This window comes from Amblyraja radiata, chromosome 3 (genome assembly GCF_010909765.2).
Source record: "Amblyraja radiata isolate CabotCenter1 chromosome 3, sAmbRad1.1.pri, whole genome shotgun sequence".
In the NCBI taxonomy this organism is placed as follows: domain Eukaryota; kingdom Metazoa; phylum Chordata; class Chondrichthyes; order Rajiformes; family Rajidae; genus Amblyraja; species Amblyraja radiata.
The window spans coordinates 41,630,201-41,646,603 of record NC_045958.1 but is presented as its reverse complement, the minus strand read 5'-3'; the positions used below and the strand labels follow the sequence as shown (position 1 = coordinate 41,646,603).

Genomic DNA, 16,403 nt, shown 5'->3' with positions numbered 1-16,403 from the left:
TCTTCATGTGGCTTGCCATTAATTTTAGTTTGATAATGCCTCTGTAAAGCATTTTTGGTCATTTTTGTTGCGGTAAAAGGCAATATAAGTGGAAGCTGTCTATATTATACATATGCAATATCAAATATTGGACATAGACTTACAGAGCCATTATGGAGTGAATAAATTAAACACTTAGAAATATTTATCTGGTGAAACTCCATAACAGTGCTGCTTTCACTTCCTTAATCCTTTAGCAAATGAATATGTACTGGCGTCCTGTGCTCTCTCATGTCATATCTTTTCAAACGGAATGATGCAAATAAACACTCCACATGAGTAAATCATAGTTAATTTTCCATCGGAGTAAACCAGTTGAATCTTGTTTGCAATGAGGTGACAGGTCCATGAGCCATTAGCGAGGGATTATAGCTATTAAAGTGAATCCTTCTTTAACCCAAATATCATTAATCTTAGTCATCTGCCTTGCTGTGTCTTTGCAAAAGTTGTGATGTAATAGTAGATACCTTTGATGTATTGACCAAATAATTTATTGCCAAATGTCAGGGTTCTTACAGCATGAAAATTGAGAAGGCTAGCTATTGCTAGAGTGGTTTGAAGAGCTCCAGATTCTGTGAGACAAAGCTCGAATAATGCTGCACAGTATGAGGTATGTACATTTTGAACACTATCAATATATGGTTTACAGGCAAAAACAATTTGCAAATTAAAGATAAAGCAGTGTTCTATTCTAATGATTCAACTGGTGTCAAATACATTGAGAGTGATTTCAATCGATTAGAAGATTAAAGTACAATTGTAATATCAGGTACTGACATTAATTATTATTTAAAATGCCAACAGATCTTTTGTGACATTGCTGCAGATTCGAAGGAGATGATATGGTTCATATAAATCGTATAATATAAGAACCGCTCACTTCTGCAAATTGAATTAATGATGATATTTTGTCTAATTTCACTTACCAGTGGTATTTTCTTCATCAAGATAAATGATCATATTTACACTACAAAAAAATGTGAAGTTGCAGTCTCCTTTAACAATGGCTGGAATATTTTTTGACACTTCAATGGGGTGATTGCATTTCACTCCCTGGAAGTGATAGATTGCCTCTGTTAGATAGGAAGCAGACACTGACACTGGCTCAGTCAAACTTGAATGAGTGGACACAATGGGTGGAATCTCTGACTCAGTTCACACTAAGTGTGCACAGGAGGCAGATGCTAATGAACGTGTACTTAATGGAACAGAGATAAGAATCAAAACCTAGATAGTGCATCGATCATAAAAGCTATGAATTGGTTCTTTCTAAGAATAAGTCAACATAGTGACATGAACGACACAGGGTTGGCGGTAGTATTCCTGGTTTTCTGTATAATTCTCAGGCAGCAATTGTGGTGCATGATTGATCTTCTGACATTTTGGTTGGAAAGACTGGAGATCAGAAAAAGCAGCAAAAGTCCCAATGGCATCCTTGAATGTCTAAAGAGCCTGTCCCACTTAGGCGATTTTTTAGGCGACTGCTGGCGACTAGGCTTGTCATAGCTTGTCTTCTCCTGATGTAGGTGCTGTCGTAGGTTGTCGCCAGGATGGCGTAGGTTGTCGCCAGGATGGCGTAGGTTGTTGCCAGGTGATGTAGGTTGTCGCCGGCAGTCCATTGTCCATTGTCGTAGTCGCCGGCAGTCGCCTAAAAAATCGCCTAAGTGGCACAGGCCCTTAACTTAGTTAAAATACCAAAGGAAATTAATGGCTTCAAAGCCCAAGGAGTTTCCATTTATTCAGAAAATATGAAACGTTGAAAGGACCATGTATTCACAAAAGGCTTTAAAAGTTAAATACATTCCTGTAATTTTAAAGTGTACTGTACATATATTTAGGGGCTTCATATATTTTGTGTAAATATACACAAAGCTAATTATACTCAGAGGTGCATTTAATAAAAACATGAATGCTGGCTATATTTTAATTCCTCATTTCATACACAAAAAAAGGCCCAGAATCATACAACATCTTTCATGTCCAGCTCTGCACTTCCACAAATGCTTACAGCCAATAAAGTGTACTCAGTGAGTACACTGATACACAATGGGAAATACAATGGCTATTTACAACATAATAAGCTTCCAGAACAATAATTTAATGATCAGATCAGATCAGATGAGATCATCTTTTTTAATTTAGAAGAAGGGTTTCGGCCCAAAACGTCGCCTATTTCCTTCGCTCCATAGATGCTGCTGCACCCGCTGAGTTTCCCCAGCAATTTTGTGTACCTTCGATATTCCAGCATCTGCAGTTCCCTTTTGAACACATCTTTTTTAATTGTTTTGTTCTAGGTGCAAATATTCGTCCGGACATCATGGGTAGGTGAGCCATACGCCTGAGCCTTAATTTTCCAAAAACTGGCACTCCTCCTGCAATAGTTGACTGGATTGAAGGCCCAGATAAGAATCTGCTCACCGCCATGGGGTAAGATCTGAAATGATAATTTACTGACACTGTGGTGTGAATGCTACCAAATTAAACACGGTTTGACACTATGGCTTAGTCAACCATGGCAAAAAAGAAAGAGAGAGGGGATGAAGAACATTGCAGAGAATGCAAGTTGGTTGGAATAGTCGACCGGAAATAATGGTGGAAACAGGATCAATAAAGTTTTTAAAAGTGACTAAATATTTGTAAACAAAAGTTTACATAAAAAAGCAGAGTAATTTGATTAAGGGATAGACATATATCTGCACAATGGGAAAATAATGACGTTTTGAAGTTAAAAGATAAGTTAATGCTAAGTTAAGCAATTTTACCCGTTTTTGAATCTTAGTGCTAGTTACTAAAATCCTATGTTCATTTCTGGCCAAGATGTTCGTGTTTGCGAATATTCCTTCCAGGATCAAACTCAACCAAATGTAATCTACAGTGCAGTAGTGCCCAAATTCCATTGCTGGCAAGATTTTCAACAATACTGCTCTGGGAAACGATACTCACTGTTCAACACAGAGGACTATATTTTATCAACGCCAAAGGTAAGGAAATTTTTTTCCAGTATTTTTCTCCCCCCTCCCGCCCTATTTCAAACACGCTGGCAGCTCCCAGGCACAGCTGCCTCTCATCTTTCAAGGGCCATGTGCATCAGAAGGATAGGTTTTGGCAGACAAGGGCTTTTGTGAGCTCAAATGGCTGTTCACTGATCAGAGCTCCAAGCACTCCAGAAGAACCTTTTTATAATGAAAGCCATGTAAATCCTGGAAGCTGAGTGGAGATCACATCAAGACTGTTAAATAGGAAATGGCAACGTTTCGACCCAAAACGTTGCCTATTTTCTTCGCTCCATAGATGGTGCCTCCAGTGCCTCCTGAGTTTCTCCAGCATTTTTATCCACCTTCGATTTTCCAGCATCTGCTGTTTCTTCTTAAACACGACTGTTAAATATATAGTTTCGCAAACTGCTGCTGCTCTATAGTATTAAACAGATGGAATCTCTACAATATTTGGCCATCAGATAAGCTCAGTCATTGTCTGTCAAATGGAGCATGGAACAGAAGAACCAGAGTGAACAATAACAACAGTGGGTGGCTCGAAGAGCTGCTGCCTCCCAGCTGCAGCAATATGGGATCAATCCTGACCTCAGTTGCTGCCTTTGTGCAGTTTGCATCTCTTTCTGTGGCTACATCCTTGCGTTCTCTGGTTTCCTCCCACTTCTAAATGTCGTGGGTTGTTAGGTTAATTGGGTATTGTAAATTGTCCCAAGGGTATAGGGTCTGGGGGCAAATGATGGGAGAGGAAAATGGGATGTGTAAACGTGCAGTTGATAATAATAATAATGGATGGGATTTATATAGCGCCTTTCTAATACTCAAGGCGCTTTACATCGCATTATTCATTCACTCCTCAGTCACACTCGGTGGTGGTAAGCTACTTCTGTAGCCACAGCTGCCCTGGGGCAGACTGACGGAAGCGTGGCTGCCAATCTGCGCCTACGGCCCCTCCGACCACCACCAATCACTCACACACATTCACACACATTCACACACAGGCAAAGGTGGGTGAAGTGTCTTGCCCAAGGACACAACGACAGTATGCACTCCAAGCGGGATTCGAACCGGCTACCTTCCGGTTGCCAGCCGAACACTTAGCCCATTATGCCATCTGTCGTCCCAGTTGATGGTCAATGTGAACTCATTTCTGTGCAGTGTGACTCCGTGACTGACTGACCAGAACAAACTGCAGGAAGCTGGCAAAGTTGGGGGTAAAGAACCATACAGTCTTGAATCTCAGGCACCAAAGCCCCACAGAAAGCTTCTCGAATGGGGATACAGTTCTGAAGGTACTTGAGACTGGGTTTGACTGATTGAAAGATGCAGCAAGGAAACTTGCTCTTCAGCCCACTGTCCATGCTGACTATCGATCACCTGTTCACACTAGTTTTATGTTATCCCACTTTCACATCCACTCCCTACACACTGACTAGGGGCAATCTATAGGGTCCAATCAGACCACAAACCCACACCTCCTTGGGATGTGGGAAGAAACTCAGCCTCCGGAGGAAAACCAAGTGGTCACGGGGAGAACTTGCGATCTCCACACAGACAGCACGTGGGGTTAAGATTGAACCTGGGTCTCTGGCGCTGTGAGGCAGCAGGTCTACTAGCTGCGGCTAGTTGCAGTCAAATACACTAACGGATATTTACAATTGAACATAAAGTACTAGTGTTTCACAGTGAACTCTTCAGGGCACTTAATAATCTTCTCTTGATACAACGGAACATTTAGGCAGCAGCTGCAAATGGTCATTGTTTCACTTGATCAAGAAATAAACCGAGTAACTTAGTAAATGTTCTAATTCAAAATCACAGCCAAGTCTCCAATAAAGCGGCCCATTTGGCATATCAATGTATTCAGTTACAGCCTGGTTGACAGCAACAATCTCATAAAGCCTCTGTGAAAGAAGCACGAGATTGCAATAGTGTAACATTGTGCTTCAAACAGAAGTATCTATCGCTACCCATCTATGATTCTTCTAACAACACAGACTCAACGGTCGATATTTCTCATGATGTTGGGGGTTTTGACTTCCTCATTTGGAATGTAGCTACGAATTCTACAGCCTTGTCTTTAGCATTTACATGCTCGGCCCGACCATGCCTGAGGGTGGGAGTATTCTTAGAGCTTTCCCCTCCCTTTAACTGTTTAATTGTCCACCACTAGACCTGGTGGGACTGCAGTGCATTAAGGGTTGCTTAATTCTGTTATGCCATTATTTTCCACTCATCAGCACACATGTGATACTACTTCATCAGCTTGGTACCACACTTTACTGTGAGCCTTGTGTTTGCTTCTACAATGCCCTTATCCACTCCTCACTGAACCATGGTCAATCCCTGGCTTGATTGTAATAGTAGAATGAGGGATACACAATAACATGAGGTTACACACCGTGGCGATGTACATTTCTGCTGCTGCCGCTGGTCCCCAGCACATCATGGATGTCCAGTTTTGAGCTGCCCGATCTGTTCTGGGTCTTTAGACCCAGGACACTGTAGAAGCTGGAATCTTGAGCTAAATAAATGCTGGAGAAACTCAGTGGGTCAGGCAAGGTCAGTGGTAGCATTGGAAAGACAGTGTTTCGATCAGGACCTTTCTTCAGACTAGTTCTGCATCTATCCCATTAAGTACGATGCCTGTGCCAAAAAAAGTGGAGTATGTACCAATGTGAAGAAGGATTTTCTACCCCCCCAGGACTGTGTGTGGTGGTAACAATTCAGTCAAAGACACGGACTTCCACTTAGATAGTTTGATGAAGATGCGGTCAAACCTTATGCTGGAGTAACTCAGCGGGATAGGCAGCATCTCTGTAGTGGAGGAATGGGTGACGTTTCGGGTCGAGACCCTTCTTCAGACTTAGCAGAGGCCTCACTTTTGTTCCCCTCCACCCCCACCTCAACGAGTTCCCACGACGTAGAGCTTTTCTTCCGTCCCCTCCGCCTCCGTGCCTTTTTCTATTAGAAGGAGTCCTCATGCCTACATGGTTAAACCTTATGTTGGTTTGCTCTTAAAACAATATTAGGGAGATATTTATATGGCAGAAAAAATCCACAGACACATTTCTAGATCTATTATTTTAGAATACTGGCAAAGAATCAATTAACTGAATAATCTTCTTTACTATTGTCCCTGAAAATAGAAAAATAAAGTAGGAGAAAATAAAGAAGCAAACAGTAAAATAAATACATGATGAGTTACAAAACAATACTGAATCCAGAAAGTTGCCAATATATTTTAAATGGGAAGCCTTGGAAAAGAGGGAAACAAAAATATGCCTGCAACCTTCAAAATATTGTTAACATAATTTATTTCAAGTTAGCAACTAGATTTGCTCAGAATCAATTTTAATTGATATGTCTATGTCATAATGGATTATTTTTAATCTATAGTCATTTTTAGGCACAGTAATTAATTCTGGCCCAATAAGATGTTATCTGTAATTCATAACACACTGCCTATCGTACAACTGTTTCCTTCCAGGACATACATTGTGGTAGATTTAGACTTTGTGTGATGATGTGAAAGAAGTGAATTAATGGGTCATTTTCCTTCACTCCCCATTTGTATTTACTTTGGAGTTGCTAGAAATAAAAGTCAGTAAATATGTAAAGCAGGTAGCTGATACTTTGCCAATTCCTTTACCGAATCATCTACATCTAAAAGGTGTCCAATTGAGCAACTGTAAATCCACTGATAATGATTGCCTCAAAGTTTTCTCTGGTTAGTCTGTGTAATAACATTGTCCTGTCCTCTTCTTACAATTTAGTTGTTGCTATTTACACATATGTCTTCTGGTATTTGAACCCTTCAGAATGTTCCTATGTTATTCCACCATAGAATATTGTAGAGTTAAAATTAACCATTTGTAAATCTGTACTGAAACTAATTGAGAGAACAAAGGAAATATATAAATAAGACTGCCCTTAGAACATCCCTTGGACCTTTGGTTGACAAAGTTTTCTAAAATCTGGTGCACTTCTGGTTTTGATTTATTAATGAGCCATGTATAATTCACGTGAAAGATTGACAAAACACATTATGGGGGTCAAGTGGGAATGAATTAATTTCTCACATTTTTCTTATGCTCAAACATCTTGGAAGACTGCATTTTCCACATCTGATGCCAATGTGCCTGGAATGTTCTAAATTGGGATCAAATCATTTATATATTTCAAATTCAGTGTATGAGTTAATGGCACGCACATTGACATTATCAATACCATTATACTGGAACTACAGAAAACTCTTCTTTAGTAAAGGGAGATCGGGTTTAGAGGGAATGCCCATTGAGTTAATAATGCTATGCAGTTATTTTTCATCTTCAAAGACATGCTGCATATAGTGCATTTCAGATTAGGGATCAAACACTTTCTTACTGAAGCATTGACCTTCTGGCTAAAGTTCACAGAACTTTTTTCTCAGAGAGAACTCTGCTGGAATACTGCTTAAAGCTCATTGACTTTGCTCCAAATCATTGGCATTTCCTACTTTCAATATGTCTGCTAAATTATACACAACTGATAAATCAGAACCCGCTTTGACAACTATAATGCAATTAAACTGTTTAGCTGAATGCATCATCAAACTGTCTCTTAGCATTAGTGAGCTTTAAAACAGGCAAACTGAAACGTAGCAGTCTGAACTAGTTTTCATCTAATGCAGAGATATTTTGGCCAATGCGTTTGTCTCTAAGTACAAATAATTGAATTTCATTACTTTAAAGTGTGTTTACTTCATTTTGAATTGAATATTGAAGAATAGGAAAACTGATGTTGTAACTGTAGTTTTTATATGTTCATAGAAAATCCCTAAGTTTCAGCTATTTTTTCTCAACCATACTTTTGCCATTTTAATTACTTGCATTGGAAGTGTTAAAGTTTAATTGTCAAGAAAATCAATAAGTTCTGTTGTGAAGAAACTGTGAAAGAATTATTATCTATGGAGAGTGGACGGTTGAATTAGTAGGCATATTGTAGAAAATAAGACATTTGTATAAAGTGGTTATTAAACTAAACATGAATTTTACATGGTGGTGTTGAAGCACTTGGACTTTGTATCAACATGTACACTGGCACCTTCCTAGGTGTGCTTGCATAGGTCATTTGGGCTGTAACTGGTCTATTATTGTCCAAGGTACAACCTGAAATTTACTGCAGTTAATTTCACTCTTCCGTGCCATTATCATTGAAATAATATTATTGAAATTTTACAAAAGCATCCTATGCTGAGGGGAGACCTTAGACAGTATACAACGTTATAAATCCGAAAAAGGGCGGCATGGTGGTTCAGAGGTAAAGTTGCTGCCTTACAGTGCTTGCAGCACTGGATACCCGGGTTCGATCCTAACTGCAGGTGCCGTCTGTATGGAGTTTGTACGTTCTCCCCGTGACCGCGTGGGTTTCCTCCCACACTCCAAAGACGTACAAGTTTGTAGGTTAATTGACTTGGCAAAGTGTAAATTGTAAATTGTCCCCAGTGTGTGTAGGATATGTGCTGTGTCAATGTGTTGGGATTCAGATTCAGATTCAGATTCAATTTTAATTGTCATTGTCAGTGTACAATACAGAGACAACGAAATGCATTTAGCATCTCCCTGGAAGAGCGACATAGCAAATGATTTGAATAAATAATAATAAGTGTCCGGGGGGGGGTGATTGGCAGTCACCGAGGTACGTTGTTGAGTAGAGTGACAGCCGCCGGGAAAAGCTGTTCCTGGACCTGCTGGTTCGGCAACGGAGAGACCTGTAGCGCCTCCCGGATGGTAGGAGGGTAAACAGTCCATGGTTGGGGTGAGAGCAGTCCTTGGCGATGCTGAGCGCCCTCCGCAGACAACGCTTGCTTTGGACAGACACAATGGAGGGGAGCGAGGAACCGGTGATGCGTTGGGCAATTTTCACCACCCTCTGCAATGCCTTCCGGTCGGAGACAGAGCAGTTGCCATATCATACTGTGATGTAGTTGGTAAGGATGCTCTCGATGGTGCAGCGGTAGAAGTTCACCAGGATCTGAGGAGACAGATGGACCTTCTTCAGTCTCCTCAGGAAGAAGAGACGCTGGTGAGCCTTCTTGATCAGAGTTGAGGTATTGTGGGTCCAAGAGAGGTCATCGGAGATGTTGACTCCCAGGAACCTGAAGCTAGAAACACGTTCCACCTCCGTCCCGTTAATGTGGATGGGGGTGTGCGTGCCGCCCCTGGACTTCCTGAAGTCTACAATGAGCTCCTTGGTCTTCTTGGAGTTAAGGGCCAGGTTGTTGTTTGGTCGGTGCAGACTCGATGGGCCGAAGGGCCTGTTTCCACGCTGTATCTTTAAACTAAACTAAACTAAACTAATAAACAATTAATTAGTAAAATTATTATTGGAACTTAGTTTTAAGTTATGTAACTTGCTACACATTGCCTTCATGTAAGGAAAGGACAATCCTAATTGCAAGACATCACTAAATAACAGCTTCAAGAAGTTAAAGGAATATGCAAAAGAGGTTCATCATTAAGATGAATTCTATTTCTGGAAACATAAATGTTTGGACAAATTGCAGGGCTCATGGAATGGTCTGAAAAGTGGTAACTCACCCAAAATGCATGAACTTGAAAGATGAAAGAGGATACTGAGTTGGATGATCAGCCATGATCATATTGAATGGCGGTGCAGGCTCGAAGGGCTGAATGGCCTACTCCTGCACCTATTTTCTATGTTTCTATGTTAATCACAAAGCTGGGTGACACAAAGCTGGGTGGCAGTGTGAACTGTGAAGAGGATATTAGGAGGTTGCAGGGTGACCTGGACAGGTTGAGTGAGTGGACAGATGCGTGGCAGATGCAGTATAATATAGAAAAATGTGAGGTTATCCACTTTGGCGGCAAAAACAAGGGGGCAGATTATTATCTCAATGGGGTTAGGTTAGGTAAGGGGGAGGTGCAGCGAGACCTGGGCGTCCTTGTACACCGGTCACTGAAAGTTGGCGTGCAGCTACAGCAGGCAGTGAATAAAGCTAATGGAATGTTGGCCTTCATAACAAGAGGATTTCAGTATAGGAGTAAAGAGGATCTTTTGCAGTTGTTTAGGGCTCTGGTGAGACCACATCTGGAGTATTGTGTATAGTTTTGGTCTCCTAATTTGAGGAAGGACATCCTTGTGATTGAGGCAGTGCAGCGTAGGTTCACTAGATTGATCCCTGGGATGGCGGGACTGTCATATGAGGAAAGATTGAAAAGACTAGGCTTGTATTCACTTGAGTTTAGAAGGATCAGGGTAAATCTTATAGAAACATATAAAATTATAAAAGGACTGGACAAGCTAGATGCAGGAAAAATGTTCCCAATGTTGGGCGAGTCCAGAACCAGGGGCCACAGTCTTAGAATAAAGGGGAGGAGAGAAAAAACGTTTTCACCCAGAGAGTAGCGAATTTATGGAATTCCCTGCCACAGAGGGCAGTGGAGGCCAAGTCACTGGATGGATTTAAGAGAGAGTTAGATAGAGCTCTAGGGGCTAGTGGAGTCAAGGGATATGGGGAGAAGGCAGGCACGGGTTATTGATAGGGGAAGATCAGCCATGATCACAATGAATGGCGGTGCTGGCTCGAAGGGCCGAATGGCCTCCTCCTGCACCTATTTTCTATGTTTCTATGTTTGTATGTTTCAATGGTACGATTTTATCAAAATAACATTAATGAAATAATATTAGAGAAATACCTCCATCCCTAGAAATCCTGACACAAAGTAAATGATTGCTTAACTCATTGCCTTGGAGTCCCAGGAGGGTTTTGTGGGCCAGGAACAATGACTCAGGTAAACATAGCAAATCACCTAGAAATAACAAAATATCTTGGTCAAAAGATACCAAGTAATCTGATAGTTTTTTTTAAAGATGTGTTGGCTGAGGAAAGCATGTCGGGCAAGGCTCTGGGAGAGTATAACTGCACTGGATTTTAATAATAGATTCCATGCTCACATCTTAGAATGTGCATTGTGTATTAAGACTAATTCAGATGTAACAGTAATATCATTGGGCCAGGGGTGTTACAGAAGACTGGGAATAAAGAAACATGCACTGTTATTATTACAAGCCAGTTTCTGCATTTTCATTCTGATCTTCTATCTTGCCCTGAAGGCTAATATCACCACTAGCCTATTATTTGCTCGGTCAATTTGATCTTTTTTTTCACCTTGTCAAAATACCTTGTTAGCTGTTGTATAGAACAGAAGATTACCAGCAAATGCATTCAATTATAAATTTTATAGTTGGTAATAAAATGACTGATTGTATTTAGCTCTGGTGAAATTTAGATTAAATGAAAACTTGTTCAATGTATTCAGACCACTATATATACGTATATATAAATTAGAAATGAAACATTTTGCAACATAATGCTGTGGCTAATGTGGCCCACCTGTGATCATTATTATTTAAAAATCCTGATATATTTAAAATAGGAGCAATCAAAAGCAGTTCTAAATGTCACCGGCCATGTGTGATGCATTCTTAAGGGAATTGATGTACCCAACTGCTACATTTAGCTCAGAACATTAGGCAAATATAGTTCTCTGGCAGAGAACTATGCAAGAAACATAGGCTGCAAAATTTGGCTCCCTAAGAACTATGTGTCTATTATAACCATATAACAATTACAGCACGGAAACAGGCCATCTCGACCCCTCTAGTCCGTGCCGAACACATAGTCTCCCCTAGTCCCATATACCTGCGCTCAGACCATAACCCTCCATTCCTTTCCCATCCATATAACTATCCAATTTATTTTTAAATGATAAAAACGAACCTGCCTCCACCACCTTCACTGGAAGCTCATTCCACAGAGCTACCACTCTCTGCGTAAAGAAGTTCCCCCTCATGTTACCCCTAAACTTCAGTCCCTTAATTCTCAAGTCATGTCCCCTTGTTTGAATCTTCCCTACTCTCAGTGGGAAAAGCTTTTCCACGTCAACTCTGTCTATCCCTCTCATCATTTTAAAAACCTCTATCAAGTCCCCCCTTAACCTTCTGCGCTCCAAAGAATAAAGCCCTAACTTGTTCAACCTTTCTCTGTAACTTAGTTGCTGAAACCCAGGCAACATTCTAGTAAATCTCCTCTGTACTCTCTCTATTTTGTTGACATCCTTCCTATAATTAGGCGACCAAAATTGTACACCATACTCCAGAATTGGCCTCACCAATGCCTTGTACAATTTTAACATTACATCCCAACTTCTATACTCAATGCTCTGATTTATAAAGGCCAGCACACCAAAAGCTTTCTTTACCACCCTATCTACATGAGATTCCACTTTCATGGAACTGTGCACAGTTATTCCCAGATCCCTCTGTTCACCTACATTCTTCAATTCCCTACCATTTACCATGTACGTCCTATTTTGATTTGTCCTGCCAAGATGTAGCACCTCACACTTATCAGCATTAAACTCCATCTGCCATCTTTCAGCCCACTCTTCCAACTGGCATAAATCTCTCTGTAGACTTTGAAACTCTTCTTCATTACCCGCAACCCCACCTATCTTAGTATCATCTGCATACTTACTAATCCAATTTACCACACCATCGTCCAGATCATTGATGTACATGACAAACAACAGTGGACCCAACACAGATCCCTGTGGCACCCCACTCGTCACTGGCCTCCAACCTGACAAACAACCATCCACCATTACTCTCTGGCATCTCCCATTCAGCCACTGTTGAATCCATCTTGCTACTCCACCATTAATACCCAACCATTGAACCTTCTTAACCAACCTTCCATGAGGAACCTTGTCAAAGGCCTTACTGAAGTCCATATACACAACATCCACTGCTTTACCCTCATCAATTTCCCGAGTAACATCTTCAAAAAATTCAAGAAGATTATATTGATTCCATAAGGGTTTATCATGATGTCAATTCACATATGTGGTTGATTTGATGACTGTTCTACCAAAGCGGTCAAGGACATGGACATCCACGCAGGTCCAAGCTTTAGTTTTTTTAATTTAAATTGAAATAAACTTTACTCAGGATGAAAAATATGTACAAAACAAACACTGTACAAACAAATTCCTCCGACATTCTCTGTGGCTACACTTACAGGTCCAAGCTTTAGTTGCGAACCTTGCTTAGCTGAACATGAGTTCGAATGCTTCCGCAAACTCTCATCTTGTTTGTTTGCAGGTTTGTGTTGTGCCTCTATTTGCACAAAAACGGTACAGGCTAGCGCTACAATTTGTGGCCCACCTTACTCACCATTATCCTGTGGTGTAAATGAAACAAGTTTTGTTCAGATTGATTGTATATTTTAACAGTTATTAACATTTAATACTTAAATTAACAAAACAGCGCCCCCACCCGCACATGCACAGTTGGTGGAGGGTTCCCGTGCGTGTCTTTACTGGCGTCACAAAGGGCACCCAATGGGTCCTCAGCCTTTCCAGAATTCAGATCACAATCTTTTTCTCACAACAGCGACACGGATACCATTACTTCCGTTTTACTGTTGATCCGGGCCCGTGGGGAGAGGCCGTGGGAAGAGGCCGGCTCTGGGGACGGGGAGAGGCTGCGCCGACGATCCGGGGTCTGGGTGCTCAGGCTGGCTGCTGCTGCTCCGGGCACGCAAGGAGGGAAAGGAGCGGCACCCTCGAGATCCTGGGGAGGTGAGGAGGGAGAGTGGGGGGATTGAGGGAGTGGAAAGGGTAGGGAGGGAGAGGGGGGAAAGTGGGGGAAGGTGAGGAGGGAGTGGGGGAGGAGAGGGAATAGAGGGAGATGAGGGGGAAGTGGGGGAGGTAGGGAGTGGGGAATAGTGGGAGAGGAGGGCAGTGGGAGAGGTGAGGAAGGATAGTGGGGGGGATAGGGGAGGTGAGGGGTGGGGAGCTGGGGGATAGAGGGATAGGAGAGGGGTAGGGAGGGAAGATTAGTTACAGAGGGAGTGAGTGACTAAGAGTAGGGGAAAGGAGAGGAAGGGATTGGGGGAAGATGGAGGAAAGGGGAAAGAAGAGGGAGGGTGAAGAGGAGGGGGAGGGAGTGCTGGGGATGAGGGGAAATGAGCTGCGCCTGTGCAGTTGGGGGCTATGGGTGAGTGGTGGAATATTGCGCTGGGGGAACGGATGAGTGGTGGATTATTGCGTTGGGGACAGTTTGTGTTGGGGGACCAGGCCTCCCATGTGACAGGGACCCAACGGGTCCCACTTAATCTAGTATTGATTAAAGATGTCCAGTCGTCTAGGCACATCGTATCATTAAATATTACTTTATTGTATCATTGATCGCTGTAAAGAGGGGCTCGCGGGAGAGAGAGAGAGAGAGAGAGAGAGAGAGTGTGTGTGAGAGAGAGAGGGGAGAGAGAGAGAGGAGGGAGGAGACAGAGGGAGAGAAAGAGAGAGAGAGAGAGGGAGGAGCAGAGAGAGAGACGAGAGGAGAGAGAGAGAGGAACGAAAGAGAGAGAACATCAGAAGAACGAAAAGAATCCCTCGAGAGCTCAACCAGCTATCTCTCTCTCTCTCTCTCTCTCTCTCTCTCTCTCTCTCTCTCTCTCTCTCTCTCTCTCTCTCTCTCTCTCTCTCTCTCTCTCTCTCAATTCAATTTCAATTTCAATTTAATAACTTTATTGGCATGATAAAAAAACATTGTTATATTGCCAAAGTATAAAACATGACATACATGTTTAAAATGCATAAGTATAAATACAAGTATACAGTGCATGGATAGATATGTCCCTGTACATAAACGCAATAGGCCTATAGCCCTTTATTGATTGCTACACGTTCTTGCAGCTGTAAGCAGTACAACACAATAGCAAGTTTAGCAATTCAATATTAATTTCTTAGTGTTAGTTAATGTCGATTAGTGTGTGCGTACATATGTGCATGTTGGTCATTCACCGTCTCTCAGGTTATGGCATGCTGTTACGTATTGTGCACCAAGATGTGCCGTATTTCCTTCGCCAAGGATTATTCTTAGTTTTGATGTATCATCTAGTTCTTTAAAGTCAGGGGTTGCCACACTGAGTTTGTCAAAGTATGTTTTCCTTGTTTTGTCAAATTTTTTGCATTTTTGGAGGAAGTGCACCTCTGTTTCAACCTCATCTGTCAAACAGTGGCCGCATATTCTGTTTTCTCTTGGTTGCCAGAATCTCTTCTGTCTTCCTTTTTCAACTGCCAAATAGTGGTCACTTAGCCTGTATTTGGTGAGGGTCTGTCTCTACTTTATGTCTCTAACAGTTGAGAGATAGTCTGCCAATTTATAATCTCTTTTTAGGGAACGGTAACATTCTAATCTGCTTTGGCTTTTGGTTTCTTTATCCCAATGTTCCAAGTACGTTTCTTTACATTGTTTGATAATTTGCTTCACTCTAACTGGTGATTGCGGGTCAGTATTGATCTGAGGCCGGTCAGGGTTTAACTGGATAGGGTTTAACTGAATAGGGGTAGTTAGTCTCACTACCAACTGACACAGGGAACTCTTTTCTGGGTTCCCCTCTTGTGTTTGAAGGGCTTTAAACTGGAGGGTATCTGGGGGGCTAGATTTAAGGTGATTCCAAAAATTTAGTGCTCTTTTCTGGATATTTATTATCAGTGGGTATCTGCCTAGTTCCGCCCTACATGCGTTTGTTGGTGTTTTCCTTTGGATACGGAGGATGTTCCGACAAAATTCCGCATGCAGGGCCTCCGTTGTATGTTTTTCCCATTTACTATAACTATGGTGACTGAGCGGACCCCATACTTCACTACCATAAAGCGCAATAGGCTGGATTACACTGTCAAATATTTTAAGCCAGATTTTAATTGGGATTTGGATGTTGTAGAATCTTCTTTTCATTGCATACAGAGCTCTTCGAGCTTTCTCTTTTAGTGCATTCACTGCCATATTGAAGTTTCCTGATGCTGAAACATTTAGACCAAGGTAAGTATAGCTCATAGTGTGTTCGATAACAGTACCATTGAGAGTAAATTTGTATTTATCTTCCTGACATCTGGGTCTTTTCTGAAAAATCATGATGTTGGTTTTCTTTAGATATACTGCCAGGGCCCAATTTTGGCAGTACTCATCAAGTAGGTCCAACTGTTGCTGCAGCCCCTGTTCTGTGGGGGACAGCAGAACCAAGTCATCCGCATAAAACAGGGATTTTACATCTCCGTCCAGAAGACAGAGGCCCGGCGCTGTGCTCTGGTCCAACTTTACTGCCAAATCGTTGATATATACATTAAACAGTGTCGGGCTCAGATTGCAGCCTTGCCGGACGCCTCTTCTCTGGGCAAAGAGATCAGTGCGTTTGTCCCCAATTTTAACGCCACATTTATTATTCAGATACATTGATTTGATAAGGTCATATACCTTTCCTCCTATACCACAGCCGAGGAGTTTGTAATAGAGCCCTTCATGCCA

General features: G+C 41.8%; 1 long non-coding RNA gene across 4 annotated transcripts in view; it reads left to right on the top strand.

The window, feature by feature from the left end:
• The first annotated feature begins 369 nt into the window (after positions 1–369).
• LOC116970953 overlaps positions 370–16,403 on the top strand; it is a 110,056-nt gene continuing 94,022 nt past the window's right edge. For 2 of the 4 annotated variants that reach the window (XR_004411367.1, XR_004411365.1), the window contains exons 1-4: positions 370–649; positions 2,334–2,466; positions 2,857–3,020; positions 4,188–4,321. This is a non-coding gene — a long non-coding RNA (uncharacterized LOC116970953). The remainder of the gene's footprint in view (positions 650–2,333; positions 2,467–2,856; positions 3,021–4,187; positions 4,322–16,403) is intronic. The other 2 variants (XR_004411366.1, XR_004411364.1) reach the window with 2 other exon arrangements.